The following is a 12132-nucleotide window of genomic DNA, read 5'->3' as shown; positions in this document are numbered from 1 at the left end:
TCAATCCACACAACCACCCATATGATAGGAAGTAATAACTCTGCTTTACAAATCAGGAAACTGACATGTAGAAAGGTTAAGCAACTCCCAAGAACATCAACTATAAGTGAAGGAACAATAACTAGAACCATGTCTGCCTGAAGACCACAACTCTCAGGACACCTTGCCTCACTTAAACAATAATTCTGTGTGTACAGTCTGTTTATGCAGTGACAGCCATACAATGCTCATTTCTTTTCCTTCTTTCTTATTTCCATTCTCTACCCACCCTATATCATGCAAATCATGAAATCAATGTAATAAGTAGGAAAGGAATACAACACTGCTACAGAAAAAAAGCATAGAAAATAAGAGGGACTAAGAGGATCTTCTATTTTTTTTTTTTTATTTTTGGAAAATCTCACTTTAAAGAATAAAGCGAGAAGGTTCACCTTCTACTTTAGCCAGTGACAAAATAACCTTCTTAGAGGGGAATCTACAAAGAACACAGTATCTGCTGCAGCTCACAAGGGTCCCTGTCCCCACTCCCCTGAACTCAGTACTTACGGGAGAATAACATGCTTTAGTTTCATCTGATGTCTATTTAACAGGGTATAATGTGAAAGAGACAAGAAAGACACCGTTTCTTCTCAAACCAGTGCCCAGTACAGTTTGAGTGGAGCAAATGCATAAATAAATTATCTGGAGGGTCTTAAAGGACATGGCCCAGCTTCTGCATGCTTAGGATCTAAAGGTGCCAGTGCTGCAACCAGTGACACCCGCAGGGCAGTCCTGGACAGCAACCATGCCACACCATGAGGCAGAAGCATCAGCAGGCGCAGCAGGAGCTGCTGCAAGGCACTCAAGCAGGTTCCAGACAACTGGGGCAAAAGGGCTTTAAGGCGTCGAGTAATGAAGCAGGTCTCAGCAGAGAGCCAGGAAGCCAGGAAAAATTCTCAGTGCTCCATAAGCCTTTACTTAGGCACTTCTAGATACACTCAGTGACTGAAGGCTGCCAGAAATTCTGAAGCTGTGGACAGGGCAAGCTTTATCCAGCTGCAGAGTTAGAATCATGGGCTTTTTGAAAATGCCCATACTGAGGCCCAACCTCAGGGATCAATTTAATTGGTCTGGGGCAGGGCCTACACATCTTGGAATTTTCAAAGCTCTCCAGGGAAACATAACCTGCAGTAGGGGTTCACAACAACAGTCTTCGGCTGTTAAAGTCTGGAGAAACATTGCTTAAAATACTTTATCATATGGGTGTTGAAAGTCATTGAAGGATTTGTTATGCTTTGTAAAAGGATTAGACTAATCTTTCAGAGAAAACACTCTGATAGCAATGAGGAACAGCAAAATACCAGGCTATGGATATTACTATAATGTAAGCTATGGGTACTGCTATAATGAAGATGATGGGTGCTACAATAATGTAGGCTATGGGTAGTTTGTTCATCCACACATCTATCCTACCACCCAACAAATATCTACTGAGTCTCTATTATTTAAGAGGCACACTAAATAAGATAAATAAGACATACGATTTTTCCTCTAAAGAAATTCCCAGTGGAAAAAGAGGCAAGGAAATTACTTGAAATACTGTGCAATAAGTAGAATATAAATGTAAAGGATACAATGGGAGTAGAAAGGAAAGACACCTAAAATCAGTGTGAATAGCCACAGTGTTGTAAAACACTCCCAGGATGAAGTGGATTCCAAGCCAAAGAGGGAAGTTGTGGTCACCAAGAAAACAAAGTAGTGGATCATTCTAGGCTGTGAGGACTCTGTATCATGTTTCTGTAAAGTTAAGTGATGCAGTAAGTCTAAAAAAGAGAAACTGTGGAGACCTGACAACAGTCCAATCTGGAAATAACTCAGAAAAAGAGTTTCAACTTCACAGTGAAGGTAATGTGATGCCATCACTTAACTTTAACCACTTAACTGGCATGATCATATTTGTGTTAGGAAGAGAAAAATCAAGGGGGGGGACAACTCAGGAGACAGTTCCAACAGACCAGGTGAAGAATAGTGAGGAAGAGTGGGGAGATGGATAGAAGAAGAGATTTCATGTATTTAGTGTAAGAACCGGTTTTGAGCTGATACCCTTAACATGGAGGAGCGAAAGAAAACAAAGTTTAGAATTCAGTTGGAGTGATCATGTAATACTACTAAGATGAGAATCGAAGAACAGAGGTGGGATTCCAATAGCCTATAAAAACCCCTGAATATTGTGATTACACTAAATATTTGAAAGATTAAAAGGGAATCAATTATATTAAAATAGGTATCCACCAAGATTGTCATATTTCTTCAAGAATGGTTCATAGTAAAAATGTAGTCAACGCATCGCTTCAATAGTCCAAACATTTTGAAACCACAAACTGATCTTAATACCTGCCCAAAAGGTTTTTTTTAATCAAATTCAATACTCAGTTTTGATAAAAATTAAAATAAAGAAATCATGGGAATTACATTACAAAATAAATCATAAAGCAAAAATAAACAGCATCCCTAATAGGCAAAAAATTAATGAGAGTCCCATTGAAAGCCAGATCAAAATTTTAAAAGCCATTTTACTTTTAGATATTACATTCCATCAGAAAACCAGAACGAATTGAGTAACTACTTATTTGCCAATAAGGGAGTCTGGTAAATTCAATATATATGGTTAAATTCGCAAAAAATCAACAGCTTTCCTGTATAGTAAGGATAATTGTTTAAGGTAACAGAAAAATCCACTGGCAAAAGCAATCACAAACTGAAATACAAAAAAAAAAAAAAAAAAAAAAAAAGCTCAACGATTCTATATAAAGAAAAAAAATCTTGACTGAGAGATTTAAAGGATGGCTTAAAAATTGGAGAGACATACCATATGTTTCTAGATGGGAAGCTGATGTCAGTTCTCAAATCCACATGCACAGTTATTGCAGATCCAGTAACTACAACAGACGATGCATAGATAAGATACTTAAGCCATATAAAGTTACAAGAAAATAAAGGTAAAAATCCGAGCTCTTGACAAAGAAGGACTTTCTAGGCAAAGGAGATGACAAAAAAAACAACAATTTTAAATAGACAAAACTTCTGTTTATCAACATAGATTCTAAAGAAAATTAAAAAGCAAATGGGTAGAAAACTGTACTACATGAAATGAGCAAAAAGTTAATAACTTTATTAGAGTTAGATCTCATTATAATGGAGGTCAGAAAACACAAACAATTCACATGAGTTCTTAAATTATTTTAAATGTCCAACTGCTCTAGTAATGAAAAGAAAGCACATTAAAGTAGGTTGTTTTTTATTGATTAAATTAACAAAGACTTGAAAATTATAGTATTAAATGCTGCAAAGGACATGGTGATACGGAAACTCAAATCTTATTGGTGAACATAGAAACTGATAGAACATTTCTGAAAAACTCCTTGGCCTAAGGCCTAAAGCCTGTTTATACTACTTAAACCAGTAACTCTTTTTCTATAATAAGCCAATCTTTATTGTAATTAGTGATATCCATATTCATTTACTTAATGCCATTTATTCATTACAGCACTAAATTATCAGCACTAAACTGCTGATAATATGAAAATGAAAACATTGTTTAAACTTTAAAGATACCTACAGAAAAGACAGAAAAGATAAACAGATCACCTTAATACTAGGCATTAAACATTATGAAAAAACGAAGACGTTATCTTGGCAAACAAGGAAAGAATACAGCCCAGACCAGAAGTTCAGAAAAGGCTTCCTAAAAGAGCTGGAGGATTCATACAAACTATTTTTATATGTTTACACACATCCTTTATGTTGTGCAGTGAACAAGTATTGCTTTTTCAGGCACTGCTTTAATCACAGAAAAAGGTTGGCATAAAAAGAACTTTTTAAAAAACCTTTTCTACTTGTAGCAAACTACTTTTTCATAACTGTACTTCAAATCATCATCCCAGTTTTCTTGCAAAGCTTTCCTTAAATTACCTTTCACATTTTAAAGAAATGAAGACAGCTAGCTCTTACTACTTTTGGTCTCTGAATGTTTGGCAATCACATTGTCCTTCGCCCTGTTTGTTCTGACACTAGACAGATTATAAATTTATGTCTGGTTAGTTTTCTGTCTTGCATAATCTTTATATATTATAGATCAAAATTTGTATTAATAGGCTACAAAAAAATGAAAAATAGCTAGAAAAATCAATGTAGTTCAGAGACACTGAAGCCTTGCAAGCATTTTAGATATTAAAATAAAAAAGAGAAAGAAAATAACTTTTCAATTACATTTTCAATTTCAGCCACTGACTACTGCCACATATATTAATCTCTAAAGGTAGGTGTAAATTATTGAAAGTTGATTTTGAAGTTAAAAAATATTTTGCTAAAATTGATATTCAAGTCTTTTCTACAAAAACCATACACACACACACACACACACACACACACACACACACACACACACTCTAGAAACATAATAACTGACAAAAAAGTCATCTCAAACCAAATTATTTCCTTTAAAGTGTAAAGAGCTGTATTTTTTTCTTTTCTAAAAATGGAACAACGTGTTAACACAGGCTTATATTTAGCCATGAGAACCAGAATCATTTCCAAGAAAAAGTTAGTTAAGACAGTTTTCTAGGCCTGAATTCTTCCTTCATTTATTTTGGGATCAGTTTGTTTAATAAAAGCCTAGGTTATAAATTTCCTACCAATTATGGTTTGCCCAATTACCATAATCTCTTCTATAGAGTACATTTCTTACCAATTCTGCAGTCTAATTTCACATCTGATATCCTCTTTGATCCTCAAATTATTTAGAAAAATGCTTAGTTCTGTTAGAAGTTTTAGTTATTCTGAATTTCTAGTTTAAATGGATGTAGGAAAGCAAACAAAGGCTGAATTATTTCTACTCTTGAGAATTTGTTAACTTTCTGTTGAGGCCTACAATATATATTTCATGTTTCTAACTGTTTCATGGGCAGTTAATTTACATTATCTTTTAAATAAGATGGTATGTATGTGTGTGCCAATCTATATTCACAAATAATCAATATATACCCACTCAAGCTTTTTAAGGATGATGGCCAAATTTCCCAAGATTACTTACATTTGCTCATTTTATCTGTTAAATTCTCAAAGAATTGTGATAGTCTCTCAACTATGTGTGTGTTTTTTTTAAATACAAAATTAACCTACTTCTAGAAGTTTTCATTCTATATATTCAGTTCCTAGGTTGTTTTGTGTTACAAAAATTTTATGGAAATTATATTCATTCTGGGTACACTGTGTCTTTTATCCAACAGTTATATTAAAAACATTTAACAAATGGTGCAGCACAATGTTTGTGAAGACTCTAAGAGCCTAAGACTAAAATCTTAGACTATTTGCAAGATAACAAATTAGTCTGCCAATGGCTTCATAGATGCTGACACAAGTCATGAGACTCCTGGGTGAGAGATAAAAGATGTTACTGTTCACAACGCAGAAGGCAGTATTAGCTTTATGTTCTCAGGGGCTCTCTTTGCTGCCTGGTCCCAAAGGGTGACTCAAGGTACCTCAAGGTGCAGTGGATGTTGAGTTCAGGAAATACCAATTATTTTAAAGGGGCTACTAGCAAATCTATTCAAACTTTGCCCAAGAGAAAGGCAACATATTTATTTGGTACCCTGGTTAGGAAACAAATTCACCGTCTGTGCCATATTTCTTTTGTATTAGCAGCACATCTGAACCTATATTTATCATCATCCAGAATTAACACTATATATGATCTTACCCTCTAATAAAATATGACCATAAACATGGTTTTAATTTCCTTTTCCTGTCACCTTCCTGGATAATATTGATATTAGATTTCCAATTTTTTAATTAGCAGTACAGCTCTTGGATTTTGAAAATCTTTTCCTAAAAAGTGCATTAAGCTTCACAAGTTTCTTATGAAGTCAGTTAAATTTAACCACAAGTTTTACTGGTTTCAGTGTTTGCTGTGGTTTCTTTCATTCCACTCCTTTCTCTGTTCCTTAGTATAATTTGTTTTCATTTGGCATAGTATTTATTCAAGGTCAATTTTTTTTTTCTAGAGAAGGTAGATGGGCATATACTTCCTTAGGTCTGCATAATAACAACAGAAAGGAGTTTTTTGTTTTAATATTGCTTCATTCAACTATTGTTATATACCAACAGATACGGTTTGGCTGAGTCCCCACCCAAATCTCATCTTGAAGTGTAGCTCCCATAATCCCCACGTGTCATGAGAGAAGCCTGGAGAAAGATAATTGAATCATGGCAGCAAGTTTTTCCCTTGCTTTTCTCATGACAGTGAGTAAGTCTCATGAGATCTGATGGCTTTATAAAGGGCAGTTCCCCCACACACACTATCTTGCCTGCTGCCATGTAAATCATGTTTTTGCTCTTCCTTCACCTTCTGCCATGATTGTGAGGACTATGCATCCATGTGGAACTGTCAGTCCATTAAACCTCTTTTTCTTCATAAATTACCTACAGCGGTATAGGTAATTTCTTCATAGCAGTATGAAAATGGACTGATACAGTAAATTGGTACTGGTAGAGTGGAGTACTGCTATAAAGATACCCAAAAATGTGGAAGCAACTTTGGAACCGAGGAACAGGCAGAGGTTGGAACAGTCTGAAGGGCTCAGAACAAAAACAGGAAAATGTGGAAAAGTTTGGAACTTCCTAGAGACGTAGAGTGCTCAAGAAGACAGGAAGATGTAGGAAAGTTTGGCATTTCCTAACGACTTGCTCAATGGCTTTAACCGAAATGCTGATAGTAACACAGACAATGAAGTCCAGGCTGAGATATTGTCAGATGGAGATGAGGAACTTGTTGGAAACTATAGTAAAAGTCACTCTTGCTATACAAAGACTGGTGGCACCTCGCGTGTAACTCTAGCAACAACAATAATAAGAAGGCTGGGCACAGTGGCTCATGTCTGTAATGCCAGCACTTTGGGAGGCAGAGGTAAGAGGATTGCTTGAGCCCAGAAAAAGGAGACCATCCTAGGCAATACACAGTGTAATCCCATCTCAACAAAAAGTTTAAAAATTAGCCAAGTATGGTGGCATGTGCCTGTAGCCCAGCTATTCAGGAGGCTGAGGCAGAAGGATTGCTTGAGCCTAGGATATTGAGGCTGCAGTGAGCCACGATCATGCCACTGCACTCCAGCCTAGGCAACAGAGTGAGATCCTGTCTTAAAAATAATAACTAAAACAATAAGAAAAATAACAATATCTTAAGTAAAATAGCTTATTTCTCTCATAAAAAGAACCTAAAAGTAGGCAGTCCAGGGAAGGGATGGCAGCTCCAATGTCATCAGGCTTTTTTTTACCTTGCTGCCACCAAATCCTTGGCAGACTGATTCAAGATCCAGTATAGCTCTGGAGCTCCAGCTCTCATATCCACATTCCAGGCAACAAGAGAAAAAGGGGACTCCTTGTAACTTCATTCATTATGTGCGCTACATCTTGGTCAGAACTTAGTTGTAAGATCAGAAGTAATTGCAAAGGAGTCTGGAAAATGTTGTCTCTTAAATGGGCTACAAGGTGACTGATACAGTTTGGCTATGTCCCCACCCAAATCTCATCTTGAACTGTAGTTCCTATGATTCCCATGTGTCATGGGAGGGAATTGGTAGGTGGTAATTGAATCAGAGGGTTACCTCCATGCTGTTCTCATGATAGTGAGTTCTCATGAGATAGTTTTATAAGAGGATTTTCCCTAGTGAGTTCTCATGAGATCTGACAGTTTTATAAGAGGATTTTCCCCCTTCACTCTGCACTTCTCCTTGCTGCCACCACATAAAGAAGGGTGTGTTTGCTTCCCCTTCTGCCATAATTGCAAGTTTCCTGAGGCCTCCCTAGCCCTGTGGAACTGTAAATTGATTAAACCTCTCTCCTTTATAAATTACCCAGTCTCACGTATGTCTTAATTAGCAGCGTGAGAATGAACTAATACAATAAAGTGGTACCCGTAGAGTGGCGTGCTACTATAAAAGGATACCCAAAAATGTGAATGTGACTTTGGAACTGGGTAACAGGCAGAGGTTGGAACAATTTGGAGGGCTCAGAAGACAGGAAAGTGTAGGAAAGTTTGGAACTTCCTAGAGAGTTGTAGAATGACTTTGACCAAACTGCTGATAGTGATATGGACAATAAAGTTCAGGCTGAGGTGGTTTCAGATAGAAATGAGGAACTTGTTGGGAACTGGAGTAAAGGTCACTCTTGCTATACAAAGAAATGGCGGCATTTTGCCCCTGCCCTAGAGATCTGTGGAAATTTGAACTTGAGAAAGATGATTTAGGGAATCTACTGGAAGAAATTTCTAAGCACCAAAGTAAAGTGTTCAAGATGAAGCAGAGCATAAAAGTTGAGATAATTGGCAGCCTGACGATACAATATAAAAGAAACAGAAAAGAAAAACCCATTTTCTGGGGAGAAAGTCAAGCCTGCTGCAAACATTTGCACAAGTAACATGGAGCCCAATGTTAATCACCAATGCAATGGGGAAAATGTCTCCAGGGCATAGCAGATACCTTCCCAGCAGTCCCTCCTATCACAAACCCAGAGGCCTAGAGGGAAATAATGGTTTCATGGGCCTGGCCCAGGGACCCCTTGCTGTGTGCAGCCTAGGGGCTTGGTGGCCTGTGTCCCAGCTGCTCCAGCCATGGCTAAAAGGGCCAAGGCACAGCTGGGGTTGTGGCTTTTGGGGGTACAAGCCCCAAGCCTTGGCAGCTTCCATGTGGTGTTGAGCCTATGGGTATACAGAGGTCAAGAATTGAAGTTTGGGACTTTTGAGTTAATGCTGAAATGAGTTAAGACTTCAGGAGCTATTGAGAGGGCATGTTAGTTTTGCAATGTGAGGACATGAGATATGGGAGAGGCCAAGGGTGGAATGATATGGTTTGGCTGTGTCACCACCCAAATCTTATCTTGAATTGTAGCTCCTGTAATCCCCATGTGTCATGGAAGGGACATGGTAGGAGGTAATTGAATCATGGCAGGTTTTTCCCATGCTCTTCTTGTGATAGTGAATAAGTCTCACAAGATCTGATGGTTTCATTAAGGGCAGTTCCCCTGCACATGCTCTCTTGCCTGCCACCATGTAAGACATAGCTTTGCTTCTCCTTTGCCTTCTGCTGTTGACTGTGAAGCCTCCCCAGCCATGTGGAACTGTGAAGTCATTAAAGCTATTTTTCTTTATCAAGTATCCAGTCTTGGACATTTCTTCATAGCAGTATGATAATGTACTAATACACGAACTAACCACAGAATCTCAGTGCACACAACAATAAGCCTTTGTTCCTACACTTTAGGTGTGGGAACACCTAAAGTCTACAGCTCTACTCCAGGCTGTAGACCAACCAGGGTGACTATTTTACTGGTCTCATTTTGGATCAGGTACAAAGACTGGAAGCTAGCAAGACATATTCTTTTTGTGGTGGAGGTCAGCAGACTTCAGGGAACCAAGCCCAATCATATAGCACATTTCAAGCCTCTGCTCACATCATGCCCACAAACATTTCACTGGATAAAGCAAGTCAAAAGGCCAAACTCAAGTCTGCCCTCTCAAAGAGGGCAGAAAAGTACATTCTGCCCAGAATGGACAAGAGAGAGAGTGAGCATTTGCTGAACAATAATCTAAACTACAATACTCACCCATCATATAGAACTGAGTATAGACTTCTTGATTCACAAACTTTATTTCCCCCTTCTATAATATTATTTCAATGTCTTCAAGATTTGAATGTCATGGCAAGAAAAACCCATTGCAGGAAATCAGGATTCTCACAGGTAGAATCCACAGATAATCTTTTGAGGGACTTCATTTCGTTATCTATGCTCTATCCTCTCCCTCTCCCTATCATGTTCCAGTATTTTGCTACTCTATACCTGTGGACCTACCTACTTCTGGGTGAATCCCATCCATTGACTTCCTGGGTAGCCATTCCTTGCCTGTGTTGAATCAAAGGTCAGTCAGCCCTGAGGGGCATTTCTCTATCTGATTCTGTCTGTTGCAGAAATACCAAAAATTCTTCAAACTCTCAGGCTACTTAGTGACATCCTTCCATGTTGCCATTTTCTAAGTTTTATGTAATTTTTGGTTCTTTACACATTTTAAGAAGAAAAGAGGTAGGTAGGCTCAACTTATCCTGAAATCATAAGTCCAAAAGAGACTATAATTTTTAAAATCTTATTTCTATACACATATAATTTTACATAAATATATAAACATAACCACAATCATGATTCTTTAACATGTGCACTTGTTTTCTTTTCCACTTGATTCCACTGAAAGTCCCTCACTGACCTTCTGTGTACTGTCTTCCAACTAACCCAGAGCAACATCCGCCCTTGCAACTGCTAACAACTGATGATACAACTTTGAATAGTTTGCTCCATACTCATAATTCTACAGATATAAATATGCATCCAACTACATAAATTACAATAAAAGAATTTTTCATCATAGCTACCACTTTTAAAAAGATGGGAAATTACCTTGCCTTTGTTAGACTATACATCTACATACCTCTAGGAACTACCACCACCCTGCCACCACCCTGCCCCATCAATAATCTGATTTACTCCTGACCCATTTTGGGTTTGTTTGTTTGTTTGTTTGTTTGAGATGGGGCCTCACCCTATCTGGAGTGCAGCCTTGACCTCCAGGGCTCAAGCAATTCTCCCACCTCAGCCTCACAAATAGCTGGGACTACATGTGTGTGTCTCCACATTACTAATTTTCATTATTTATTATTTTTTTAGAGAGGGAGTCTCACTATGCTGCCCAGCTGATCTCTAACTCCTGGGCACAAGCAGTTCTCCCACCTCAGCCTCCCAAAGTGTTAGCCATTCTCTTAAGGACTGTATAATAGTATATGATATGTGGCTGCACCACAATTTATATATCATTCCCTCTGACAGCATTTATATTTGTTTTGGTTTTATGTGACTACAAACAATGCACCAAAAATCACTCATATACATATGTTCTTATTTAAGGCTGCTTTTATTCTATGGGATTAACTGTCATATGTGGGAATGCTGAGTCAAAGGGTAGATGCATTTAAAGTCAATATATTTTGACAAATCACTTTGAAGAAAATCACATGTAAGAATGTGATTTTCACATTCTTACCACCTTCTTACCACACTCATGACAAAATATTATTAGTCTGATGGATAGAAAGTAACCTTTGTTGTTCATTTAATTTGAATTTTTTCATAAACTTGTTGATCATTTCAATTTGTTCATGTTTAAACTATTTTTGGTTTTTACCCATTATCCTATTAAAATATCTTTTTATTATTTATTATAAGAGGATTTTACATGCAATTGCTATAAATACTTTGTTATCTACATTATATATGCAAGGTTGGTATTATTGTCTTATCCTATTGACCTTTTTTATAGCCTCTTCTGCCATTCAAAAGATTTGACAAACTCAAATATTTTCTCATTCAGTTTGTTTCTAGACCCTAATCCAAGATTCTGTTTTATTTTTTAATTTGACTTAACCTATTTGTACTTCACTGTATTGTAATACATAAGAAAATTCACATTTATTTCCTTCAACAGTATCAGCAATACTCATAAAGAATTTATCCTTTCTTAATATATCCTTTTCCTAATCAATTATCACCATTGTGTTCAGTTCTATTATATACAAAAATACATCTCTAAATTTTATTTCACTGACCTACTTATTTTTAATATTATATTGATTGTAATGAATTTATAGTGTTTTATTTATTAAATCTGATTTGAGTAACCAATTAATCCCTCAGTAAATTTTCTTTCTTAGGCATTTATTTTTTCCACATAACCTTTATATTTTTTCCATCCTATTTCAAAAATAACCATAGTGAAATATGAAATAAAAAGGCTTTAAATCTGTCTATTTATTTTGGGTGTCTTGACATTTACACACTACTGGAACTTTCATCTAAGGATAAGAAATGTCAATCCATTTGTTCAGATTTTATGTCAGAAAAATTTTAGTTTTTATCACATAGGTCTTATGCTTATCTTGCTGAATTTCTCACTATTTCACAGTTGTATCATATTATTCTAAATAATTATTTGCATTTTCATTTCTAAATTCTTAGTGTGCGAATAAAGACAAGCAACTGACATTGTGTATTTACCCT

At 36.7% G+C, this 12132-nt stretch overlaps 1 protein-coding gene and 1 long non-coding RNA gene across 23 annotated transcripts in view; one reads left to right on the top strand and one right to left on the bottom strand.

The window, feature by feature from the left end:
• The window catches only part of CADPS2 (calcium dependent secretion activator 2), a 508211-nt gene that overhangs the window by 400803 nt on the left and 95276 nt on the right, over positions 1-12132 (bottom strand). The window lies entirely within an intron of this gene.
• LOC116550258 lies at positions 6640-8349 on the top strand. The gene is made up of 3 exons (XR_004268302.1): positions 6640-6665; positions 7258-7263; positions 8042-8349. It is a non-coding gene; the product is annotated as an uncharacterized LOC116550258 (long non-coding RNA).

The sequence above is a fragment of the Sapajus apella genome, unplaced genomic scaffold (genome assembly GCF_009761245.1).
Source record: "Sapajus apella isolate SASKATOON/1434 unplaced genomic scaffold, GSC_monkey_1.0 scaffold7, whole genome shotgun sequence".
Taxonomy (NCBI): Eukaryota; Metazoa; Chordata; class Mammalia; order Primates; family Cebidae; genus Sapajus; species Sapajus apella.
The sequence above is the reverse complement of the archived record's forward strand: the minus strand, read 5'-3'. Positions and strand labels throughout refer to the sequence as shown.